The following is a 27437-nucleotide window of genomic DNA, read 5'->3' as shown; positions in this document are numbered from 1 at the left end:
GGAGTACCACCGTCATCACCGCCATGACTTTTGTAAAGACTCGCGGAGCCGTTGTTAAACCAAAAGGTAACGCCCGAAACTGGTAATGCCAGTTGCCAATTGCAAATCTCAGGTATTGCTGATGAGACACTGCTATAGGAATATGCAGGTAAGCATCCTGTATGTCCATGGAGACCATGAAGTCCCCAGGTTCCAAGGCCAGAACTATAGAGCGAAGGGTTTCCATCCGGAACTTGGAAACCTTCACAAACTTGTTCAATGCCTTGAGGTTGAGAATGGGCCGGGAGAACCCATTCGGTTTCGGGACTAGAAACAGCAAAGAATAGTACCCCCGGCCCCTCTGCGCAAGAGGCACCTGTACTACGACTCCTGTATCCAGGAGGGTCTGTACCACCGAATGCAGAGTGTTTGCCTTTGCCTTGTCCAACGGGACATCTGTCTGGCAAAATCGATGAGGGGGTCGGTTTTTGAAGGATATGGCGTAACCTCGAGTGACGACTTCCCGTACCCAGGCATCTGAAGTGGTCTTCATCCATTCCTGGGTATACCCTAGAAGCCGGCCCCCCACCCTGGGATCCCCCAGAGGGAGGCCCGCCCCGTCATGCGGCAGGCTTATCTGTCTTGGAAGCCGGCTGACGAGCCGCCCAGGCTCTTTTGGGCTTAGGCTTACCAGGTTTGGAAGTGCGGGCCAGCTTGTTGTACGCCTGACCTTTTGCTTTACCTGAAGGACGAAAGGGGCGAAAGGAAGTACCTTTAGCCTTCAACACAGAAGGAGAAGTACTTGGCAGACAGGCAGTTTTGGCAGTAGCCAAGTCAGGCACAATCTTATTTAAATCCTCCCCAAACAGAATATCTCCCTTTAAAAGGGAGTACCTCCAGGGTTTTTCTACAGTCCAGATCCACAGACCAGGATCTCAGCCACAATATCCGGCGAGCCAGGACTGACGTAGTAGAGGCCTTGGCTGCCAGGATACCGGCATCAGAAGCCGCCTCTTTAATATAACGAGAAGCTGTGACAATATAAGACAAGCATTGTCTAGCATGGTCAGAGGAGATTTCAGCATCTAACTCCAAGGCCCATGCTTCAATGGCCTCTGCAGCCCAAGTAGCTGTAATAGTGGGCCTTTGTGCAGCACCCGTGAGGGTGTAAATCGCTCTCAGACAACCCTCCACGCTTTTATCCGTAGGCTCTTTCAGAGACGTGACAGTGGTGACCGGTAGAGCTGAGGAAATCACCATCCTAGCCACATGTGAGTCCACTGGAGGAGGCGTTTCCCAATTCTTAGACAGCTCCGGTGCGAGGGGATAGCGAGCCAGCATCTTCTTTTGAGGCACAAACTTCGTACCCGGGTTTTCCCAGGGTTCCTGACGTATATCAATTAGGTGGTCAGAGTGAGGTAAAACTTGTTTAATCACCTTCTGACGCTTGAACCTATCTGGTTTCTTAGGAGGAACGGATGGGTCGGGATCATCCGTAATCTGTAAAATTAACTTAATAGCCTCCAAGAGATCAGGAACATCCACATGTGAACCACCCTCCCCATCAGCCGTATCTGAGTCAGAACCTGTGGGGTCAGTGTAAGTGCTGTCTTCATCCGACGAAGTGTCAGTGACAGCAGTGGATTGTGAGGAGACAAGCGCTCGCTTAGAGGACCCCTTGGACGTAGGCGAGCGACGGTCAGACTTTTTAGTAGTCAGGGACTGGTTCAACTTCTTTATTTGAGCAGATAAATCGTCCGCCCACCGCGGGTTAGCTGCAGGGACCACATACAGTTGCACCGGCATTGGGGGTCCCATAGGGGGTGTTAGTTTATGAACTAGCGTATGCAGAAGCGTGGAAAACGCGGCCCACGGTGGGTCATTATTTGCCACCGTCCCACTGGGGGGCAAGGAGTCCCCAGAACCAGAGCCCAAAGCTGCTATATTCTCCTCATAGGTATCTGCAGCTTCAGCAACACCGGCAGTGTGTTCAGCCCCAGAACCGTTACCCTTATAAGCAGACATGATACAACTTGCAGTATCAGGTAACACAGTACAATTTGTCAGCAGCACAATGCCCTTAGCCCAAACCCCTGCGCAGTGTAGTCAGCACCAGCAGAGATACAGGAGAGATATGGTGACTAAATCACAGAGAAAAATACGTAATACAATATATCTTTGTGAAAATCCTATATTAGATAAAACCTGACGCACCAAGCCACCTCAGGTTATAGAATATAGGGATAGCAGGTTGAGTGAAAGACACGAAATGGACACCACTCAGCTATCAAATGCACACACAAATAGTCACAGTCTGTACAATGCAGAGGTTATTACTAACAATAATACTGCACTGGACTTACACTATATATATATATATATATATATATAACATAACAATAGATATAACAGTACACAGTAAGAACTGGATGTATATCACAGGGTAATTGTACTAGGAAACCCTGACTAAATGCACTCTTTCTTACTAACACTGACTAAAAAAGGCAGGTAGAATACTTAAGTGTCATGTAAAGTCACAGCACTGACAACCAGGCGGCTTTACATAGGAGGATTTGCCCAAGCATTCCCAGGAACAGTGAGCTGAGGGATAATGGCACCGCAGACACTGCCAGGGAGTGAGGGAGAGACAGATATGCAGCTCCAGGGCGGGAACATTTGCAGAAATGGTGCCCTGGGGCTGGGGGAGGGGCTTCAGGTCCAAGCTCTATCCCCCTGCTGGCAAAACCACCGGGTACTGCGGGCTCTAATAAAACGGTTTATAGAGAAAACCTGACCTGTCCCATGCCCTGGTGATCTAGTGGGATCGACTGTACTGCCACAGTGTCCACCGCCAGCGTGCGCGGCCCGCCTCCCACTGACTGCGCCGGATCGCAATAAAGACCGGGTCCCGCAAGCGGGACCCACTTACCACCTCCCGAAGCGCGACCACGCGATCCCGGAGAGCCCCCCGTCGTGTGTGCCTGACAAGAAGAAAACCGGAGCCTCCTGCTGTAGTTACCCGGCAACCAGGGCTCGGGAGTGTACAGCGCCGCTGGGGAGAGCCGGAGCTGCAGCCGTGAATGTCCACTGACATGTAACACAGCTGCTGCCCTTGAAGTCTTCACTTTTTTCCTCAGAAAAAAAGCTCCCCTCTGTTATGTGCCTGCTACTGCAGCACCAACTACAAAACTGAGATCCTGTGCAGGGAGGGGGGATGATATAGGAGGCGGTGCTATGCATTCTGGGAACAGTCAATTCTTTGAGCCTGTTGGTGCCTCGGATCAAGATACTACTCTACACCCATTGTCCATTCCTTGTGGAGCCCAGTGTACCCCACAGCAGAAAACTGTGAATCTCTTTTTTGATTGCCTGGGTCCCTTTATTAGGTGTTGTAAAAAAAATTGTGGGGGTCATTCTGACCCGATCGCTCGCTGCAGTTTGTCCCAGCGCAGCAGAACTTCCATGCGCCGGCGCTGCCTACGATTGCCTCTGAGACAGAGGCGGTCGCTGGGCGGGAGGGGGCTGAACGACGCCGTTTAGGAGGCGCGGTCCGGCCAATGCAGGCGTGGCCGGACTGTTGGGGGAGCGGGCCGCGGTGGCTGCATGACGTCTCGCCAGCGGCAGCGTCAAACAACTCCCGGTCAGCCGCAGGAGCTGCGCTGGCCGGGAGTTATTTCTGAAATACAAAAGCATCGCCGCTGTGCGATGCTTTTGTATTTGTGCGGGGGAAGGGGGGGGGGGGGGGGGGGACTGACATGCGGGGCGGACTAGCCCTGTGCTGGTCGTCCCCCCGCATGTCAGAGAAGATGATCGTAGCTGTGCTAAATTTAGCATAGCTACGATCAACTCGGAATGACCCCCAGTATCTAACAATTAGATGAGAAACAAATTAAATACAGGCTTAATCCCCCATCAAAGTGCATGAAAGGGTTAATAATATAGCTATGTCTTTCTGACATTTTTCGACATACTCTAAAACAGGGATGGCTGCTCTAAAATGTGCACCAATGTTTTAGTCATTGGAGTGCAGTATGATTTTACATCCTGAAGGTGTCACTGTTGTTGACGACACAAAAAACTGTACTACAAATCAACACGGTCCTTGACTAAGCATTGTTGCATTCACTGCGGCCCATTGTGTTACTGTGGCTCGGAAAATTACGTCAATTTTTAATAATTAAAAAAAAAAAGGGCGACAAAGAGAAAATGCCAGTTGGGAGTGGATCGACGTCTGTACATGATGTGCACATGCAGCTCTTTCCTGCAATGACGAAGATTGGGCGAGTGAGGTTTCCAGGGTCCGTGCAGCACCAGCCTGCCAGGAATTCACTGTCACACTTCCTGATCTGCAGCTTTTCCATCTCTCGCCTTGCAGTATTAGTAACTAACACTCTGCACCCTCTTATATTTAGCTCTCCAGCAATCGTAAATCACAACATGAAATTCCAGTAGAGTGGGAAGCTAATATTGCAAAACTCTTGTCGCCTTCCTAAAATGATCCCAGGATTACGAACACACAGAATAGAATGTAAAGAAAGGGTGTGGATCATTAGATCTACACTAAAAAAAGGTCCTCAGTCAATAGGTCGACCAATAATGGCCGACATGCATTAGGTCGGCAGGGTCAAAAGGTCGACAGGGTCAAAATGTCAACATGGAACAGGTAGACAGTAGAAAATGTTGACAGGGTCAAAGGTCGACATGGAAATGGACACAAAAAAGGTTGACACAATTTTATTTTTGGGGGGCGTTTTGTCACTTTCCTACCACAAAAAAAGCCCCATTAGTGTATCACGTCCCCTTGCATGGCTTGAATGCTCGCCATGCTTCGAGCAAAGTTACTATTCCCAATCGTAGTCCACGTGGATTGTTAAGTATGATAAAGTTGGGGGAAAAAACTTGTGTCTACCATATGTGTGTCGACCATAGTCATGTCAACTGTTTGAGCCTGTCGACCTTTTGAACTGTCTACATTTTACATGTCGAACTTTTGACCCTGTCGACGTTACTGGTTGAGCTATTGACTGTAGACCTTTTTAGTGTAGATCTGTAGACTGTATACTGTAAAGAATAGCAGTAATACCTTATTTCCCTTACGCATCAGGGGCGTAGCCAGAGCTTTGTGGGCCCCATAGCAATATTTTGAAGTGGCCCCTGTCCCAATGTTTCTAGAGAGACACCTCTGTGCAGCAGTTATTCATTTTATGGCCCATAGTATTGCCCTAGTTCACATTATGTCACATCGGCTGCCAGTATACATTATGCATCACAGTACTCCACACACGTCCATAGCTCGCTTGAGATAGTGTACTGTACATTGGAAATATTTTGTGGTTACTGGGTAATTCCGGACTGACAGTAAGAAAATAAGCATCCAAGTGCAGCCCCCCAGAAAGTGACTCCCATAGGCGTATGCCTCACCTGCCTAATGGAAAATTCACCACTGCCCTCCTTCACCACCAAACCAATTGTAACATTTTGGAAATGTGCCTGTTTCACAGGGGAAAACTATTTTCTATTTCTTAGTTCACACAAATCAATTTTATTATTTTTCTGTGACAGATAAATCCGTCTTTTGGCAGTAAAATGGAATAAATATCTTTTTTTTTTTTTTGTTATGGATGTTACAGAAGGTAAGACTCACAAAAGTTGGGGAAAAATTACTCAAATGTTAGCAGCTGGTTTTCCTGAGTATTGTGATACCAAATACCCTATACACAATAGTAACTAAGAGCAACTATATGTACTTTAGCTTTATGGTATGGCAATGGACCTATTTTTATGTATTCATGGAGCTGTAGTCTCATCCACCCCATTGTTAATCTACATTAAGGGCTGGCACCAAATTTCAGGGAGCGCATCATTCTGTGTGAATGTGTACATACATTCCAATGATTTTAATAAATTCCCGTTGCTATTTATCATTTAAATGTCTGCCTATATTTACCATTGCTTTGATGAGAAGATCAGTCAGTGCCCAGAAACTGGATATGAGCCAGAGAATGATTCGACTCTCTTACTTATGTCAGAAAACTACATTCATGACGCTTTCAATAAGGCTGAAGAACGTATTGACTGCAGCCGAGGGTTGAATCCCTGACAAGGAGGTGTGCGGTGAGTGAGGTCATCCAGATGAAGAAGAGTGCGGTTGATGGAGTAAGGGAAGCTGACAGCCAAGAGAAGAGCGCTGGCAAACAGTTTGTTTATGTAAGTCTCTTTTAATTAGGAGGAAAATTGAATTTCACTCAGATTGATGACGTTGGGTTGCTTAAATAGACAGTGTGGAGAGGAACCGAAGCACAGATGAGAGATGAGAGATCTGAGACGATGAAGCAAAAGTTATGTTTGAGGATAAGTTACGTAGATGTCCTGCTGTTCAGAAAAAGATATTTACCCGAGATCCAGGTTGAACTCCATGTAAAATAAAGACAAACGAAAAAACTTTTGGTATAGCGTATAACTTATTTTTATTATTATTATTATAATACACAGGGCGGTATGTATTATTTATTTTATTTATTAGCAGTTTCTTATATAGCGCAGCATATTCCGTTGCGCTTTACAATTAGAACAACAATTATAGAACAAAACTGGGCAAAGACAGACAGACAGACAGAGGTAGGAAGGCCCTGCTCGCAAGCTTACAATCTATAGATATCACCGCCCCTCGCAACGATGTTGATCGCATATGTACTAACATATGCGATTAACGTTGCGATGCAGTGACGGAGGCCCCCCGCGATACCTGTGAGTCTCCGTCACTTTCCTGGGGTCTCCACCTGCTCACCTGCTGGGGAGCAGGCAGCATACTATCCCGGGCGCCTCCCACTCCCCCCTGCAGCCGGAAGGACCTCCGGCTGGGTTGCTAGGGGGAGGAGGAGTTTTGCTTCCGGGCCAGGTCTTCCTTGAAGAAGGTATGCCGGGGGAAGGGGGGTCGGCATCTGCGGCGGAGGGTTGCGGCGGCCGGCGTTAAGAAGCCCGTAGGCTAGGGTATCCAAAGATGGCGATACCCTCAGGAGCGAAAACGCGGCGGACGGGGGTTAGTATATACGAAAATGCGATAAAACAGGTTTTTTTTTCGCATTTTCCCTTAAGTAAATCCCACCCACAGACTTTTTAGTTTCTGGTAAAATATTTAACTTCCAAGGGTGGTAAAATTTATGAAGTTACGATACACCTATTTTGGGTATCTGGGCTCTAGGTCGACCATGAAAAGGTCAATAGTCATTAGGTCGACCACTAATGGGCGACATGCATTAGGTCGAAATAGACAAAATGCTGATATGGTTAATAGGTTGGCAGTGCTTATGTTCGACGAGTACAAAAGGTCGACGGATTCAAGAGGTCAAAACACATTTTTTTGGGGGTTAGCATTTTAACCAACTTTTTCATACTCTACCATCTACATGGACTACGATTGGGAATAGTAACCTGTGCCGAGGCACCTTGCACGAAGCAAGGCAATTGTGGTGGAAAGATGACTTCAGGTGGCCACTGCGGAACAGGCCCAAATAATCCCCGAAGGAATCTGGCTGCTCGGACTCAGAAGAACAGTCAGATCTTCTTCAAATACACTGATTGCCGACACCGTCACTCGCATTCAGTGACACGATCGGAGTACGTCGTAGAGCCTAGCTTTAAGCTCTTAATCGATTGTAGTTTATCTCAGAGGTAACAAGTCCAGTCCAGAGATAGACCACCCTTACTATATCTAAGACTCACAGTAAGGGAGCAGTAGGTGTATACTGGTATGGATGTACCGGCAGTGCTGGAGCAGAGGTGGATCGCCACCAGGCGATTATAACTACATTACCCAGTAACAGGCCAGAAACACCCTCTAAATTTCACAAAGGAGAACACATTATCCTTACTAGATAAAACAAATACATTTAATCAATGAAAGAGACACCTATCTGTAATAACATATCAGCAGAGACTTTACACAAGGGTCACAAGCCGGGGGTGAAGGTTGGGGGGGTTGCCTGTTGGCCATCACTGATACAATTACTAGAAGATGTCTGGTATAAATGACCTGTCCTTGGACAAGAATATCATTGTCTTATGTGACACTAATATTACTGTTTCCAGGTACCCGAGCATGACACCCAAATACAAGGAATCCAACACAGCCGGCAATGACGTCTTCCATAAATTCTCTACCTACATCAAGAACCAGTCACCGGAACATGACGATCGTGAGTATACGGAATACACAATAATAATAATAATATTGGATCACAGTCAGATACATCCACGTTTCATGGTCTGGTCTCCATCAATAGGGAATAACACTTAGAGGTCACTTCTAAGTAAAATTACCAGGTTCTGTGTTCCCGTGATCCACTATAGATAGATGTTGTCCAAGGTGGATGTAGTTACATTGCCGGCAGTCGGAATCTCGGCGGTCAGGATACCGACGCCGGAATCCCAATCACTGACAATGTCACAAGGCATAGTTGATCTCACAATTCAAGGTTTGTGTAATATTAGTTATTGTGAGATTACCAGGTTTCCTGGATTTTCATGTTCAAAAATAATTACAATTCTAAGACCAAATCTGCATTTGTGAGGGCGCCGCGGCAACGCGTGTTCTCCCGCAGAAATAATCAGCGACTGAGTGACAGACCCCATTCTATTTTCAGATCTAGAAAAGAGTTTCCTGAGGACGCTGCTAATGCTGGACCGTTACCTGAAGACCCCCCTACCTCACGAACTGGCCAAGGACCCCAAAATAACTGTGTCACAACGGAAATTCCTGGACGGAGATAACCTGACCCTGCCGGACTGTAATCATTTACCCAAACTGTACATCATCAACGTAAGTTGTACATGCATTGTAATAAGGGACCAGGAGTCCAAATGATGGATGTAGGGACTAGGCAGTAACTGTATAATTGTCCTGGTTTTTGGACCTACCTAATTTTGGTTTTTAATGCCTTGCATTAAATTTTGCATTTTGTAACATTTACTACACATACATAGGTTTCCCTTCAGTGCTTTTCAGCCAAGTATTTATATGAGCAGTCAGACTCTCCTCATTGCCACTACATACAGCTGCTCTCTGGAAACAACTGTAGTCTATCAATACATCACTGTGCTGTATTGTAATTCCGGACATATTCGCCTGATGATAAAAAAACGTAGCTGCAAAGCACAGAAAAAGTCAGAAGGATAAAGCAAAACATATTTAAACGTATAAAACCAAATATATTTACAAATATATATATTGAAATTGTATAACAAACTGTGGGAAATGTACAAGGCCTAATGTTGGCCATACATTAATACGACCAGCATCCGATCCGATTCCTCATAAGATTTCCCTTCAATACCCCGGGAGCCCCAAGCACCCGATTTGGAGTTTTATGTGCATACGATGAATCATACAATCTATCAATCGATTGTGTGCCTCACAAAAAGCACGTGATCACCTGGAAGGAAATGCCGCTCAAAAACACATTACTGAGACTAGTACGGACTGCAGGTACCAGAGGCCTGGCGTAATGATACAGCAGCGCTAACTATCTAGCTACCTCTGATTGGCTGTTACCAGTGACACATCCAGCTACTGGTATTTCATCCATTAGCACTGTAACTATAATAAGAATTTACTTACCGATAATTCTATTTCTCGGAGTCCGTAGTGGATGCTGGGGTTCCTGAAAGGACCATGGGGAATAGCGGCTCCGCAGGAGACAGGGCACAAAAAGTAAAGCTTTAGGATCAGGTGGTGTGCACTGGCTCCTCCCCCTATGACCCTCCTCCAAGCCTCAGTTAGGATACTGTGCCCGGACGAGCGTACACAATAAGGAAGGATTTATGAATCCCGGGTAAGACTCATACCAGCCACACCAATCACACTGTACAACCTGTGATCTGAACCCAGTTAACAGTATGATAACAGCGGAGCCTCTGAAAGATGGCTCACAACAATAATAACCCGATTTTTGTAACTATGTACAAGTATTGCAGATAATCCGCACTTGGGATGGGCGCCCAGCATCCACTACGGACTCCGAGAAATAGAATTATCGGTAAGTAAATTCTTATTTTCTCTATCGTCCTAGTGGATGCTGGGGTTCCTGAAAGGACCATGGGGATTATACCAAAGCTCCCAAACGGGCGGGAGAGTGCGGATGACTCTGCAGCACCGAATGAGAGAACTCCAGGTCCTCCTTAGCCAGGTTATCAAATTTGTAGGATTTTACAAACGTGTTTGCCCCTGACTAAATAGCCGCTCGGCAAAGTTGTAAAGCCGAGACCCCTCGGGCAGCCGCCCAAGATGAGCCCACCTTCCTTGTGGAATGGGCATTTACATATTTTGGCTGTGGCAGGCCTGCCACAGAATGTGCAAGCTGAATTGTATTACACATCCAACTAGCAAAAGTCTGCTTAGAAGCAAGAGCACCCAGTTTGTTGGGTGCATACAGGATAACAGCAAGTCAGTTTTCCTGACTCCAGCCGTCCTGGAACCTATATTTTCAGGGCCCTGACCACATCTAGCAACTTGGAGTCCTCCAAGTCCCTAGTAGGCGCAAGACACCACAATAAGCTGGTTCAGGTGAAACACTGACACCACCTTAGGGAGAGAACTGGGGACGAGTCCGCAGCTCTGCCCTGTCCGAATGGACAAACAGATATGGGTTTTTTTGAGAAAAAAACCACCAATTTGACACTCGCCTGGTCCAGGCCAGGTCCAAGAGCATGTTCACTTTTCATGCGAGATGCTTCAAATCCACAGATTTGACTGGTTTTAAACCAATGTGTTTTGAGGAATCCCAGAACTACGTTGAGATCCCACAGTGCCACAAAAGGGGGTTGTATATGCAATACTCCCTTGACAAACTTCTGGACTTCAGGAACTGAAGCCAATTCTTTCTGGAAGAAAAATCGACAGGGCCGAAATTTGAACCTTAATGGACCCCAATTTGAGGCCCATAGACACTCCTGTTTGCAGGAAATGCAGGAATCGACCGAGTTGAAATTTCTTCGTGGGGCCTTCCTGGCCTCACACCACGCAACATATTTTCGCCACATGTGGTGATAATGTTGTGCGGTCACCTCCTTTCTGGCTTTGACCAGGGTAGGAATGACCTCTTCCTGAATGCCTTTTCCCTTAGGATCCGGCGTTCCACCGCCATGCCGTCAAACGCAGCTGCGGTAAGTCTTGGAACAGACATGGTACTTGCTGAAACAAGTCCCTTCTTAGCGGCAGAGGCCATAAGTCCTCTGTGAGCATCTCTTGAAGTTCCGGGTACCAAGTCCTTCTTGGCCAATCCGGAGCCATGAGTATAGTTCTTACTCCTCTACGTCTTATAATTCTCAGTACCTTAGGTATGAAAAGCAGAGGATGGAACACATACACCGACTGGTACACCCACGGTGTTACCAGAACGTCCACAGCTATTGCCTGAGGGTCTCTTAACCTGGCGCAATACCTGTCCCGTTTTTTGTTCAGACGGGACGCCATCATGTCCACCTTTGGTAATTCCCAACGGTTTACAATCATGTGGAAAACTTCCCCATGAAGTTCCCACTCTGCCGGGTGGAGGTCGTGCCTACTGAGGAAGTCTGCTTCCCAGTTTCCATTCCCGGAATGAAACACTGCTGACAGTGCTATCACATGATTTTCCGCCCAGCGAAAAGTCCTTGCAGTTTTTGCCACTGCCCTCCTGCTTCTTGTGCCGCCCTGTCTATTTACGTGGGCGACTGCCGTGATGTTTTATCCCACTGGATCAATACCGGCTGACCTTGAAGCAGAGGTCTTGCTAAGCTTAGAGCATTATAAATTTACCCTTAGCTATATTTATGTGGAGAAAAGTCTCCAGACTTGATCACACTCCCTGGAAATTTTTTCCTTGTGTGACTGCTACCCAGCCTCTCGGGCTGGCCTCCGTGGTCACCAACATCCAAAACTGAATGCCGAATCTGCGGCCCTCTAGAAGATGAGCACTCTGTAACCACCACAGGAGAGACACCCTTGTCCTTGGATATAGGGTTATCCGCTGATGCATCTGAAGATGCGATCCGGACCATTTGTCCAGCAGATCCCACTGAAAAGTTCTTGCATGAAATCTGCCGACTGGAATTGCTTCGAAGGAAGTCACCATTTTTTTACCATGGCCCTTGTGCAATGATGCACTGATTTTAGGAGGTTCCTGACTAGCTCGGATAACTCCCTGGCTTTCTCTTCCGGGAGAAACACCTTTTTCTGGACTGTGTCCAGAATCATCCCTAAGCACAGGAGACTTGTTGTCGGGATCAGCTGCGATTTTGGAATATTTAGAATCCACCCCTGCTGTTGTAACAGTATCCGAGATAGTGCTACTCCGACCTCCAACTGTTCCCTGGACTTTGCCCTTATCAGGAGATCGTCCAAGTAAGGGATAATTAAGACGCCTTTTCTTCGAAGAAGAACCATCATTTCGGCCATTACCTTGGTAAAGACCCGGGGTGCCGTGGACAATCCAAACTGCAGCGTCTGAAACTGATAGTGACAGTTCTGTACCACGAACCTGAGGTACCCTTAGTGATAAGGGCAAATTTGGGACATGGAGGTAAGCATCCCTGATGTCTCGGGACACCATATAGTCCCCTTCTTCCCGGTTCGTTATCACTGCTCTGAGTGACTCCATCTTGATTTGAACCTTTGTAAGTGTTCAAATTTTTTTAGATTTAGAATAGGTCTCACCTAGCCTTCTGGCTTCAGTACCACAATATAGTGTGGAATAATACCCCTTTTCTTGTTGTAGGAGGGGTAATTTAATTATCACCTGCTGGGAATACAGCTCGTGAATTGTTTCCCATACTGCCTCCTTGTCGGAGGGAGACCTTGGTAAAGCAGACTTCAGGAGCCTGCGCAGGGGAAACGTCTCGACATTCCAATCTGTACCCCTGGGATACTACTTGTAGGATCCAGGGGTCCTGTACGGTCTCAGCGTCATGCTGAGAGCTTGTCAGAAGCGGTGGAACGCTTCTGTTCCTGGGAATGGGCTGCCTGCTGCAGTCTTCTTCCCTTTCCTCTATCCCTGGGCAGATATGACTCTTATAGGGACGAAAGGACTGAAGCTGAAAAGACGGTGTCTTTTTCTGCAGAGATGTGACTTAGGGTAAAAAACGGTGGATTTTCCAGCAGTTGCCGTGGCCACCAGGTCCGATGGACCGACCCCAAATAACTCCTCTTCCTTTATACGGCAATACTTCCATGTGCCGTTTGGAATCTGCATCACCTGACCACTGTCGTGTCCATAAACATCTTCTGGCAGATATGGACATCGCACTTACTCTTGATGCCAGAGTGCAAATATCCCTCTGTGCATCTCGCATATATAGAAATGCATCCTTTAAATGCTCTATAGTCAATAAAATACTGTCCCTGTCAAGGGTATCAATATTTTTAGTCAGGGAATCCGACCAAGCCACCCCAGCTCTGCACATCCAGGCTGAGGCGATCGCTGGTCGCAGTATAACACCAGTATGTGTGTATATACTTTTTATGATATTTTCCAGCCTCCTGTCAGCTGGCTCCTTGAGGACGGCCCTATCTATAGACGGTACCGCCACTTGTTCTGATAAGCGTGTGAGCGCCTTATCCACCCTAAGGGGTGTTTCCCAACGCGCCCTAACTTCTGGCGGGAAAGGGTATACCGCCCATATTTTCTATCGGGGGGAACCCACGCATCATCACACACTTCATTTAATTTATCTGATTCAGGAAAAACTACGGTAGTTTTTTCACATCCCACATAATACCCTCTTTTGTGGTACTTGTAGTATCAGAAATATGTAACACCTCCTTCATTGCCCTTAACGTGTGGCCCTAATAAGGAATACGTTTGTTTGTTTATTCACCGTCGACACTGGATTCAGTGTCCCTGTCTGTGTCTGTGTCGACCGACTAAAGTAAACGGGCGTTTTAAAACCCCTGACGGTGTTTTTGAGACGTCTGGACCGGTACTAATTGTTTGTCGGCCGTCTCATGTCGTCAACCGACCTTGCCGCGTGTTGACATTATCACGTAATTCCCTAAATAAGCCATCCATTCCGGTGTCGACTCCCTAGAGAGTGACATCACCATTACAGGCAATTGCTCCGCCTCCTCACCAACATCGTCCTCATACATGTCGACACACACGTACCGACACACAGCACACACACAGGGAATGCTCTGATAGAGGACAGGACCTACTAGCCCTTTGGAGAGACAGAGGGAGAGTTTGCCAGCACACACCAAAAACGCTATAATTATATAGGGACAACCTTATATAAGTGTTTTCCCTTATAGCATCTTTTTTATATATTTCTAACGCCAAATTAGTGCCCCCCCTCTCTGTTTTAACCCTGTTTCTGTAGTGCAGTGCAGGGGAGAGCCTGGGAGCCTTCCCTCCAGCCTTTCTGTGAGGGAAAATGGCGCTGTGTGCTGAGGAGATAGGCCCCGCCCCTTTTTCGGCGGCCTCGTCTCCCGCTCTTAACGGATTCTGGCAGGGGTTAAATATCTCCATATAGCCCCCGGAGGCTATATGTGAGGTATTTTTAGCCAAAAATAGGTTTTCATTGCCTCCCAGGGCGCCCCCCTTCCAGCGCCCTGCACCCTCAGTGACTGCCGTGTGAAGTGTGCTGAGAGGAAATGGCGCACAGCTGCAGTGCTGTGCGCTACCTTAAGAAGACTGAGGAGTCTTCATGCCGCCGATTCTGGACCTTCTTCTTGTTTCAGCATCTGCAAGGGGGCCGGCGGCGAGGCTCCGGTGACCATCCAGGCTGTACCTGTGATCGTCCCTCTGGAGCTAATGTCCAGTAGCCAAAGAAGCCAATCCATCCTGCACGCAGGTGAGTTCACTTCTTCTCCCCTAAGTCCCTCGTTGCAGTGATCCTGTTGCCAGCAGGACTCACTGTAAAATAAAAAACCTAAGCTAAACTTTTCTAAGCAGCTCTTTAGGAGAGCCACCTAGATTGCACCCTTCTCGGCCGGGCACAAAAATCTAACTGAGGCTTGGAGGAGGGTCATAGGGGGAGGAGCCAGTGCACACCACCTGATCCTAAAGCTTTACTTTTTGTGCCCTGTCTCCTGCGGAGCCGCTATTCCCCATGGTCCTTTCAGGAACCCCAGCATCCACTAGGACGATAGAGAAATTATATTAACACGTACGTATAGGGGTCGCTTATTGGCTATTTCCATTTGGACATCTGCAGGAAAGAAGATCGCCATTTGAATTTTAAAAATGTACTAAATGCAGCAACTTAATTTGCACAAAAGGCGCCCCCTTCCGGCACACCCAGGCTACTGCAAGCAGACTATTAAAAAAGACGCAATATTAGACTTAATCCAGTGATCATCAGGCAGTATGGTTCAGCATAAAGACAGAGACTGACTCATCCCATACAAAAACAAAGGTGTTGGATTTTAGGAAGGCTGATTTTGTAGGGATGGGAAAATGTGTAAGCATTTCTTTGGCAGAGTGGAAGAACTTGGAAGCAGTGCAGGAGAGGTGGGAAACATTAAAATGTGCAATATTAAAGACAACAGACCTTTGTATCAAATATTGTGAAAGAAAAAAGATGGCTTTTAGGAAATATAAGCAGACACAAAATAATGAAGACAAAGAGATATATCTTGTTAGACAGAAGGTGACTAAGAAGGTAATCAGATGTGCAAAGGCACAAGCTGAGGAGAAAATGGCCCAGTCAGTGGGTAAAGGAGGCAAAACTTTTTATAGGTATATAAGCGAAAGGAGAAAAACAAAAGGCGGAATAATAAAACTAAAGACAGAGACTGGGGGGTAAATTTACTAAGATGGGAGTTCTATTTAAGATGGGATGTTGCCCATAGCAACCAATCAGAGTCTACTTCTCATTTATTTAGCACCTTCTAGAAGATAATACCTGGACTCTGATTGGTTGCTAGGGGCAACATCCCATCTTAAATAGAACTCTCATCTTAGTAAATTTACCCCTGGGAGTCTTGTTGAGGGAGACAATGTAATAGCAGATCATCTTAATAATTATTTTTGCTCAGTATTTACTACTGAAAGAGAGGGGGAGGGGCCACAGTTAAGTTGCAGGAATATTCAGGAAAATGAAACAAGTACATTTACAGAGGAGAAGGTCCTAACAGAACTCTCAAAGCTGAAAGTAGACAAATCTATGGGGCCAGATGGGATACATCCAAGGATACTAAAAGAACTTAAAGAGGTGCTGGTAGCACAATTGACAGAATTATTCAACCAGTCTTTAGCTACAGGAGTAATTCCAGAGGACTGGAAAAGAGCAAACGTAGTCCCACTGCACAAAAGTGGAAGCAAGGAAGAGGCAAACAACTACAGACCCGTGAGTTTTACATCAGTAGTAGGGAAATTGATGGAAACACTCTTAAAATAAAGAGTTGTAGATTATCTCAAATCCGGCAATTTACAGGATCCCAAACAGCATGGATTCACTGGGGGGAGATCATGTCAAAAAATCTTCTTGACTTTTTTGACTGTGTGACTACAGTGATGGATAAAGGTGGAGCCATGGATATAGCTTATCTAGACTTTAGTAAGGTTTTTGACACTGTTCCACATCGCAGACTGCTAAATAAACTTGAAAGTTTGGGATTGGATATTAGGATTATTGAATGGATAAGATCTTGGTTGAAGGATAGAAAATGGAGAGTTGTGGTAAATGGAGTGCATTCACAGGAGGGAAATATTACCAGTGGAGTACCCCAGGGATCTGTACTTGGACCAGTGCTTTTTAATATCTTTACTGGTGACATTACAAATGGCATTAAAGGGAAAGTATGCCTTTTTGCAGGTGACACAAAGGTATGCAACAGGGTAGACACACCAGGTGGGGTAAAACAAATGACTGAGGATCTAGGTAGACTAGAGGAATGGTCAAGAGTGTGGCAATTACAGTTTAATGCCAAAAAAATGCAAAATCATGCACTTGGGTCTCAAAAATCCAAAGGCTAAATATAGTATTAATGGCACTATACTGGAAACTACTGAGGAGGAAAGGGAACTAGGAGTCACTATTTCAGGTGACTTAAAGGCAGGTAAGCAATGTAACAAAGCAATGAAGAAGGCTAGTCAGATGCTTGGCTGCATTGTGAAAGGAATCAGCAGCAGAAAGAAAGAAGTAATAATGCCACTGTATAGGTCATTGGTACGGCCTCATCTAGAATACTGTGTTCAATTCTGGAGGCCATATCTTTAAAAGGATATTAATACATTAGAAACTGTACAAAGAAGGGCAACTAAAATGGTGCATGGCCTACATCACAAAACAGACCCAGAAAGACTAAGAAATCTCAATATGTATAGTTTGGAGCAGAGAAGGGAAAGGGGGGACATGATAGAAACTTTCAAATATATCAAGGGTTTTAACAAAGTCCAAGAGAGAAACATTCTCCAAATGAAGAGAAGTAATAGGACACGAGGACATGCACTGAGACTGGAGGGGGGGAGGTTCAGGGGAAATCTGAGGAAAAATTACTTCACAGAAAGGTAGTGGACAAGTGGAAAGGGCGTCCCATCATAGGTGGTAGAGGCTAAGACAGTAGAGCAATTTAAACATGCATGGGATAGACATAAGGCTATCCTTACAAAGAAATAAGGATCAAATAAGGTTAGAGAGAAAAATAATGTAAAAAAAAAAATGGGCAGACTAGATGGGCCAAGTGGTTCTTATCTGTCGTCAAATTCTATGTTTATAAAAGTAAATCAAGCGTTTCCTACTCACTTAAAAGGCATCGTTACTGACAGGAAAAAGGCAAATGCACAAGTGGAATATCAGACTAAGGTATGTTTAGCAAAGGAGAGAGTATTGACTGCATAGGAGAGGAAAGAGTTAAACATCTGGGGAGGGGTGGACCTAGCTGTGAGGAAAGTACAGCCTTCTTTAGGGGGAGGGTTTGCTATATATAGGGAAGGAGAGGCCATCTTAAGTCTCTTGGTGATTTGCTTTGGGGTGAGTGCTGCTTTGCAGAATCCCCCCATTTTCTTTTTCGGATTTATACATTTCAGTGTTTTGTCAGCTAGTCATGGGCAAAGTGATTCACTGAGCTGAGCTGAGACACATGACTCAGTTCAGTGAAGTGTCTGGAGTCAGTGTCTCGGCACATGAGTCATGACTCATCTGTAGTGGAATGTGTTGCAGAGACTGCACATGAATCAGTGAGTTGCCAGTGCTGGAGGATCAGTGCTGGACTCATGGAGTTATTCAGCTGCAGTGATTGTACAGTGTATCTGGGGGAGGCAGCTGCTTATGCCCTGATTGTTAATAATATGTTAACATAGATTTACTGTTATGTTGATATATTATTAATAACCACTTATTGCATACTAGTTATAGAATATGACATTACTTTTGGCTGAGGAGAGAAAGCTTAACAGCCATGAAACACATCATTCATTCTGTAACTAAACCAAATAAAAACGTTTTTTTTTTTATCTTGCATACTTTGCTAATTGGATGATTTTAGGTGGCCTTGGATTTATTATATTATCCACTATCTAGCCTCCAGGGAGTTTGCCACCCACAATCACACTGAGCAGGATCAGTGAGCACTGAGCCGAGAGCCCTGTACCACAGGGGCTCCACCTCCTGCTGCATGAATCAGATTCATTCACTGAGTCACTGAGTCTACACAGTGTACAACTGTCTCCCTCACTGGCAGACTCAGGATGAATCATGATTCATGACATGGATCAGGCACAGCAGCAGAGCACTCACTGACTGGTGAGTCGTGACTGCTCCCTCCCCCCTCCCACTGGGTGTCACCTGGTATAGCCTCTGGCCAATCACAGCTAAAGACAGCAGAACACACTGACTGAAGGACACAGGACACAGAGTTTCCTCCCTCTGTCTGAGAGAAGCTGCTGCTGCTGCTGTCTCGACTCATGAAACAGTGAGTGACTCGAATCATTCACACTTCCTGATGATTCCAGTCACTGTGTTGAGACAGAGAGTCAGTAGCCATCTCTATTGTCAGCTCCCTGCATTTAGGTCACACATCAGTGCTCTGGCTGCCACTCGCCCACGACGGTCCGCCGGGACCCCAGCCCGTTACCGCTCATCGGGCGGTGGGGGCTGGTTCCGGGGGCGAGCTGGCTGGCCTTGGGGACGGCGTCCCATCTCCTAGGGCCTCCTCGAGGGATCTGGCGGAAGCCGGGCCGGATGTGACTGGCGGGAGCGGCCGACGAGGAGGATCAGAGAGGGAGTCAGGCCGCCCGGAGGTGGGCGGGCAGCAGCCCTTGCCTCCGGGCATGGCCGGGGAAGCCCCAGTGCCGGGTGCCCGCGGGAGCGCGCCGCGCCAGGCGCTCATCCAGGGACCGGAGACTGAGTTCGATGCCCAGCTCTTCCCCCTTGCCGGGGCCGGCTAGTGGTTCCAGGCGGGGGGAGGGCACTGGGCGGGGGACGGTGGCCAGCCGAGCGAGGCCTGTCGCAGGGCCTCGCACGGCGTCATCCTCTAACGCTTCGGCTGAGAGAGCACGGACCGGAAGCGGTGGGACGCGCGCGCGCCCACGCGCGGCGCCGCTCGCGCACGTGTGCGCGCAGCGGCGCCGCTTTCCTCCTTGTCTCCTCAGCCCTCTCCCCCGCAGCCGGAACACGGTGTGGAGCGGGGAGGGAGGGGGAGAGGCAGTGATCAACCAGGTTAAGCTAATGGAGCTCTTAATGCAGGAGCCCAGACAAGAGGCCTTGTGGTGACAGAGAGCAGTGGGGCGCGCGCGCCCACGCTCGCCTCTGGCGCCGCTAGCCGCGCACGTGTGTGCGCAGCAGCGCCGCCGGCCCTGCTGTCTCCCCTGCTATCTCCCAGGCAGCCGGAGTCCGGCGGGAGCCGGGGGGAGAGGGGAGACAGGGCAATTATGATCACTGGCAGGGCAGTGTGATACCAAGGAGAAGGGGTGCGGCAGCAAGAGGTCACCGGGTGCGCGAGCCCGTGTCCACTGAAAGCGGAGCAGTGCGCGCGCGCTCTGCTGCGCCGCGGGGTTCCCGGTCTTTTCAGATCACTCCCCCAGGGCCGGAATCTAGCGGCCTGCGGGGGAGGAGGGGGGACAGGGAATGGGTTAGTGGCCGCGGGGCTGCTGCACGCGCCGCAGGAGCTCGCGGCGGTCCCCCCCCCCCCCCCCTCTGCGGCATCGGATAGTTCCGATACACGGGAAGAGGGGACAAATTCGGAGGCGAGGGCAGTGCGGGCGTCGACAGCGGTGCCTCCGCTTTCCCGCAAGGGCAGCGTGCGTCGGATGCCCGGCACACGCATGTCGGGCGGCGAGTGCGTGGTCGCACGCGGGCCCCGGCGAAGGACCCAGGACCGCGTTTTGGGGCAGTCACGACCCCTCCGGAGCGCTGGCTCGGCCCTGGCCACAGCGGTGAAGGTGTTAGGGCCGCTAGCCGCAGCTGCCTCCCCTAGAACGGCTGTTCGTTCCGGCGGGCTGCGGGCTATGGCGGCGCAGCGGGTGGCACGCGCCTGCCGTGAGCTCGGGACGGTCGCCGCAGAATTACAACAGGGTCCAGGGCAGGACGCGGGGGAGCTCACGGCCGCAACGCCCCCAGCACTGAGGCCGCGGCATGTGCCGCGAGTGCTGGAGGGGTCCTCCGCTTCTTCCTCTTTTTCAAGGGAGCTCGGGGATGAGGCGATGGCAGATTTCGAGGAGGAAGGCAACGATTTGGACGCGCCGGAAGATTCCATGTCGGGGCAGTCGGCGGCATCAGGTAAGGTGGTGCAGTCGGTATTCGGGTTCCTCCACGAGCTCTAGTTCGCGTAGTTCTTCCTCATCTTCAATGTCGTCACAGGCGTCCGAAGTCATTAGCACAACTAGGGCAAAGAAGCGGGCAACTAAATTCGCCAAGAGGGCAGCGGAACAGGCGCAAGCGGCTTAGCGAGGAAGCGCGTAGGGCCAAGAAGCTCGCAATTTGCCCGGTGTCGTGCGATTCGTCTATACTGCTGTACTGCGGGGGCTGCGAGATAGCTGCCGCAAGAAGATTTGGAGGGGCGACTTCGTGGACGTGTTCGTATTGACGAAGGTCGCGAACAAAAGAGTATAAGGTGGCGGCGCAAAGAAGGGCATCGGGGCTGAGGCATTCCGTATCTTCGATAATTGCCTGGCCGGGTTCTGGGTCTTCGCGGCATCTTACCTGGAGGACAGGCCGGCAGAGCACACGAATATAATTAGGTACCTGCATCTCGTACATGACATGCAGCGCACGTCTTCGGGATCGGAGTGGCGCAGGTACGATCAGGAATTCAGGGAACAACAGGAAGGTTTGCAGGTCATGGACTTCGGGTTCAAGGACGTTGAGGTTGGGCTCAAGGTCACCCGGGCTTCGCTACAGGCGGAGGAGCCCCGGAAGCCGGGGGCGGACGGGCACCACGCAGGGTCGTCCTCCCAGTGGTTCGGCGCGGACGGCGGATTGGCCAAGTCAGGTAGGTCGGCAGTCCGCGCAGGGGGGCGTGCCACCACAAAAGGAAAATGTTTCACGTTTAACAACGCGGCGTGTTCCTTCGGGGGATGACTTGGTCATCTCTCCAGTGGGGGTGGTTCCTAAGAAGGCTCCAGGCTCCTTCCGGCTCATTTGAGTTCGCTTTTAGGTGTGTACTGCCGGAAGCTGTGAAGGGCGACTGCGGGGTGTGCCAGAACGCACCATTTCGTGCGTTTGTCCTCAGAGATTAAGAGGGATTTGGCAATATGGGCCTCGTTCCTCGAGGACTTCAACGGGGTGTGTATATGGCAGGCCCCAATGGCGGACAGCGCTAGGTTGCAGCTGTTCACCGACGCAGCGGGAGCCTCTGGATTCGGTTGCCATCTGGAGGGATCTTGGTGCGCGGCCTCGTGGCCGGCAGAATGGCATCGCGGGGGTTTCACGAAGGACCTTTTGCTTCTGGAGTTTTTCCCATTATGGTGGCGTTGGAGGTCTGGGGCGATCGGCTGGCTAATCGCAGCATTTTGTTTAGATGCGATTATCTGGGCGTGGTGCATGCGATTAATAACCAGAGGGCAAAGTCGTTGGTGGTTATGCGGGTGCTAGGGCAATTGCTTTTGACATGCTTGCATAGGAACCTGTGGTTCCGCGCGCAACACGTGCCCGGTTTGGAGAATGGGATTGTCGACGCTTTGTCGCGAGGACAGTGGGAGAGGTGTTGGTTGTTGGCACCTGAGGCCAACGAGCAAGGTTTTCATTGTCCCGGTTAGGTTTGGCAGGTGATCGGGCCGGACTGGAGGGTCTAGCGTTGCGGTCAGTAGCGCCAGCCACGCTCAAGGCTTACGAACAAGCTTGGAGTGAATGGGAGGAGTTTGTCCAAGGGCGTCAGCATCAAGGTAAGAGTAGGCATCGGCTGATGCTTTCTTTTATGTGGCAGCTTTACGTCTCCGGTAGGTCACGAGCAGTGGTATCGCGGTATTTGGCAGGCATCTCATTTTTCTGCAAGCTGCGAGGCGTCCCTGACGTAACAAAAAGCGAGGTTCTGCGGAAGGCAATGAAAGGGTGGGCGCGAGTTGCGCCGTCGCCACCGGATAGGAGGCGTCCCATCGATGCGGCTTTGTTGCCAGCCGTCATCGAGGCGGTAGGGCGAGTCGCGTCGTCCAGGTTTGAGACGCTTTTGTTTAGTTTGGCGTTCTCAATGGCTTACCACGGGGCCTTTCGAGTTTCTGAGTTGGTAGCGCCTTCCAAGAGAGCAGATTCGCGCATGCTGGTCGGGGACGTGGTAGTGGGTGAGAGGTCCTTGCTGTGCAGGTTGCGACGCTCCAAGACGGATCAAGTGGGGAGAGGGCGCTGGGTTACAATGGTTCCAGCGCTAGAGGAGAGCGTTTGCCCAGTTGGCTGGCAAGGCAATATGTGGTGGTGCGACCCGTTAAGGAGGGGTCTTGGCTGTTGCATTATGATGGGCTGCCAGTCACGAAATACCAGTTTCGTTGGATGCTGAGTCGTTGTTTGGCGGGCTTGGGCCTCCCACCCACTGCTTTCGGTACCCATTCCTTTCGCATAGGCGCAGCGACGTCGGCTGCTGCGGCGGGTTGCTCCAGAACTGAAATCCAAGCGGTGGGGCGATGGAAGTCGTCAAGTTACAGACGATATATTCGCCCCGTCACATGAGAGGTCGGTTTGCGCTTGGGGCTTTGTTTAAATGGCAATGTATTACGTTGTTCCAGTTCTGTGATTTTATGGTGTTGTGCGTCTGTTGGTGTTCCCCCTTTTTTATCCTACTCAGGGATTAGCTACTCGCCGTTGCTGGCATGAGTCGGCAGCGGGGGTCTGGAGTTATTTGCGATTTTTTGCCTGACTTGACGGACTGAATTCTAATCTATAATTCGGCTAATTTGGTCTAATCAGAGTCCCTCAGCAGGTCTTTACGTTTCACCTCCAGCTGAGTTATTACATGTGTTTCCCATTTTATATCCCCCCCCCCTTTTTTATTTCGTTTGTTTTATTTGATCCTTCCCCTTTGTGTCTTTAATTGCGCTTTAAATTGGCAACGGAACATGGTGCAGTCGGCTAGGCCGTGACTGCTGCAATGGCGAGATCTAAAGTTTTCTTTTTTTGGCAGATCCTTCAGTATAAACAATTAATAAGCCTCTTAGTAATCAATTCTACCCCTCTTTTTCCCTTCAGGATGGTTCGGAGACTATTTGCCCATTTGGGTGGTTGGCCACTCTTACATTTACTGGGCGGCCAGGTTTGTGGCCTCGGAAGGGTCTCAGGCATTGCTAGGAACACAGGGTGTCAGATGGCTTGGCTGGCGAGGAATGATGTGGGGTGAGCTGAGGAGTAGGTTAGTGAGTCAGGCCAGCAAGCATGGAGTCCCTAGGGTTTTGGTTGTCCATCTAGGTGGCAACGACCTGGGGAAGAGGACATCCTTGGATCTGCGGTGGGCCATGATACAGGATCTGGCAAGTGTGACCGCGGCATGGACCAATTGTGTGTTGGTTTTTTCCATGATGGTGCCAAGATTGTGTTGGAGGGGTGTGGCGGATGGTCGCCAGATTGATGAGGCCCGGAAAAAGGTGAACGGAGCGGTGGCAAAGTGGGTGCTGTCCCACGGTGGGAGGGTGGTTCGCCACCCGAGGATACGGTTCAGAGACAGCCACCTTTTACCGGCGCGATGGAGTACATCTATCCAATGAGGGGATGATGTTTTTTCTGGAGGATCTAGGTTTCGCTTTGCAGGAGTTAGGGTAGGTTTATGGTGGTGGTGCGAAAGACTTTGGGGATGAGTCTTTCGCTGTTGGCGGAAAAGAACGGCAGTTTTGTATTGTAGGGAAAACTGTAGTGTTTTTTACAGTTTGTTGTGGTTTAGGTGCACTCACCTCCATCGACTTATGGCCGCTTGACCACCCGTCCGGGAAGGCAGCGGCAGGGCACCCAGGAGCGGTGGGTAGTCACTGTGGGGGTTGAGTTGTCACCTATTACCGGTTTATAGTAAGTTTTAGTAAATTTATAGGGTTAGTTATTTAAAGTTAATTCAGATTAATTGAGCCGTTCTTTTGGGCCGCCACCATATGCCAGCTGGAGCGGCATATTAAATTAATTTCTTTATTACAGGTTTCCTAATGGATAGGGACAAATAAATAGCTAGCAATTTTCTGCCAAATTCAAGTCTCAGTGTCGTTATTTCTGGTTCTAGGTTATGAATGCTTTACTTTCAAAGAAAGGGGTCCACCAAATATCACTAAGATGTTTAGGAGAGAGTATTGACTGCATAGGAGAGGAAAGAGTTAAACATCTGGGGAGGGGTGGACCTAGCTGTGAGGAAAGTACAGCCTTCTTTAGGGGGAGGGTTTGCTATATATAGGGAAGGAGAGGCCATCTTAAGTCTCTTGGTGATTTGCTTTCCCACCCTCCCGCCCTGGTATTAAGAATTTGTGGCACGTGGGCTTTGGCTTTAAGTTGTTGGCTGTTTTCGTTGGCTATTTATTGGCGGAAAAGAACGGCAGTTTTGTATTGTAGGGAAAACTGTAGTGTTTTTTACAGTTTGTTGTGGTTTAGGTGCACTCACCTCCATCGACTTATGGCCGCTTGACCACCCGTCCGGGAAGGCAGCGGCAGGGCACCCAGGAGCGGTGGGTAGTCACTGTGGGGGTTGAGTTGTCACCTATTACCGGTTTATAGTAAGTTCTAGTAAATTTATAGGGTTAGTTATTTAAAGTTAATTCAGATTAATTGAGCCGTTCTTTTGGGCCGCCACCATATGCCAGCTGGAGCGGCATATTAAATTAATTTCTTTATTACAGGTTTCCTAATGGATAGGGACAAATAAATAGCTAGCAATTTTCTGCCAAAATTCAAGTCTCAGTGTCGTTATTTCTGGTTCTAGGTTATGAATGCTTTACTTTCAAAGAAAGGGGTCCACCAAATATCACTAAGATGTTTAATGACAGCTAAAATATTTCTATTTCAAAAATACTTCTAAGCGATGTTGTGTTAGGAATGCTCTGGAACATGGTAATAAATCCACTTTTCAAAGGCCTTAGTGGAAAACGGAAAGGGGGAGATATATCAAGTACTGTAAAGAGGATACGTGGTGAGGCGGCCCATAGCAACCCATCAGCTTAATGCCGCATTTGGATAGAATCATAGCATTTATTAAGTACACTTTATATAAAGTCTGATTGGTTGCTATGGGCAACTTCTCCATTGTTTACACTGCTTGCTATAGTTTGTATTATGTCACTGCTTTCAGTCAGAAATCATCAACCAGAAACCACTTCTCCGTACTCCACCCTTTAGGAAACCAGAATGGTCAAGTTATACACCTTTGACACAGACTACCTGGCTTTAACCCAGCTTGGACCCAGGACACTGAGCACATGGTGGTTTCAGTACTTACCCCTTTCACTCATGGGTGATGGACGCAGGATATTTACGGGTCGTGACTCGTCACCGTTCACACCTGACCTGGGTCTTCCAGTGACCTGGGTCTTCCGGCTTATAATGGACGCTTGGAGATGATGTCATCTCCAAGTGCAACTGTCCCCACCAATCCGACCCTTTTAGGCACGACCAGGGTCATCGTAACCCAGGTAATGCCCTTCACACCACAGGTGACCCAGGTCAGCCCCGGGCTTCATCTGTTCTCACATAGGAGAGACTTGGCAAAGCCTACTGTGAACGGGGTTCTAGAAGCATTTCAGCACTGGGGAGGGGGGTTGCCCCAAAACGTATAAATATACACCAGAAAGCAAAAAGGACGCTCCTGTAGCAGAAGTTACCTTGTTTCAGTTCATTATCTCAAGCTCCAGCACAGCGCAGACCGGACGCTACCAGTAAACTGCTAGGCAACCTGAATTAAGTGCCACCTGTAGCATATGAGAAGATTAAGGTAAGAGATCAGAGGCAATCTTCAGCACAAGCTGTCTATTAAAAAGGGTGAGACCCTGGAGCTGTCTCCTATAATGCAGAACAGAGCAGAGGTAGGAGCAACGGGAACAGTTGGTGGAAGGAACAGGTCTCTTTCCTGCCTTCCCTTCTCTAACGCCAGAGAAACGTGACCCGTCATCTCCCCCTACTGCTAATATATACATTTATTCCACTTCACGTACAATAGTCACACCTCCCTGTATAGGTGGCTCTGCGGCAGATTTATTGAGGCTAAGCACTGACCCCGCTGTCTCTTCTCTCCTGCAGACTGTGTGCAAACACTACCGGAACTTTGAGATCCCAAAGGAGCTACACAGGGGTAATGCCGCTATCTCTGCCACGCCGGGGAGGTGAAAGCCTTCGTGTACACCTGTCCTGAGCCCAAGGAGATGACCGACTTCTATCGCGGAGTGGTTAAGCCAATGAAGTAGTGAGGAGGCTTCAATGCAAAACACACTGAACTTTCTTCCTTGCTGCGGGTCACTGAGAGCACCACGAGAGGCCTCCGCCACCCACCGCAGACCGTCCTCCGCTCCAGTAACCGCTGTGCTCTGACAGCGGACAGTACCTACAGCTCCCAACGTGTGGTACAAATAAAACACAAACGCATAAAGACTTTTGGGGGTCATTCAGACCTGATCGCACGCTAGCTTTTTGTGCAGCGCTGCGATCAGGTCAGAACTGCGCATGCGTATGCACCACAATGCACAGGCGCATCAAATGGGTACAAAGCGGATCGTTGCTGTGCGATCGGTTTTACGAAGAATCCATTCGCACAGCCGATCGCAAGGAGATTGACAGGGAGAGGGCGTTTGTGGGTGGCAACTGACCGTTTTCTGGGAGTGGGCGGAAAACCGCAGGCGTGCCCAAGTGTTTGCAGGGCGGGTGTCTGACGTCAATTCCGGACACGAACAGGCTGAAGTGATCGCAGCGGCTGAGTAAGTTCTGGGCAACTCAGAAACTGCACAAATATTTTTTGTACCGCTCGGCTGCACATGCGATCGCACGCTTGCACAGCTAAAATACACACCCCGGTGGGCGGCGACTATCTGCTCGCAGAGCTGCAAAAAACTGCTAGCGTGCGATCAGGTCTGAATGACCCCCTTTGTGTCAGCATGTTACAG

At 48.9% G+C, this 27437-nt stretch overlaps 1 pseudogene; it reads left to right on the top strand.

The window, feature by feature from the left end:
- The first annotated feature begins 7456 nt into the window (after nucleotides 1-7456).
- On the top strand, nucleotides 7457-27069 carry LOC134948003 (chloride intracellular channel protein 3-like; annotated as a pseudogene).
- The last annotated feature ends 368 nt before the right edge of the window (nucleotides 27070-27437 follow it).

Source organism: Pseudophryne corroboree, chromosome 8 (assembly GCF_028390025.1).
Source record: "Pseudophryne corroboree isolate aPseCor3 chromosome 8, aPseCor3.hap2, whole genome shotgun sequence".
Classification (NCBI taxonomy): domain Eukaryota; kingdom Metazoa; phylum Chordata; class Amphibia; order Anura; family Myobatrachidae; genus Pseudophryne; species Pseudophryne corroboree.
The sequence above is the reverse complement of the archived record's forward strand: the minus strand, read 5'-3'. Positions and strand labels throughout refer to the sequence as shown.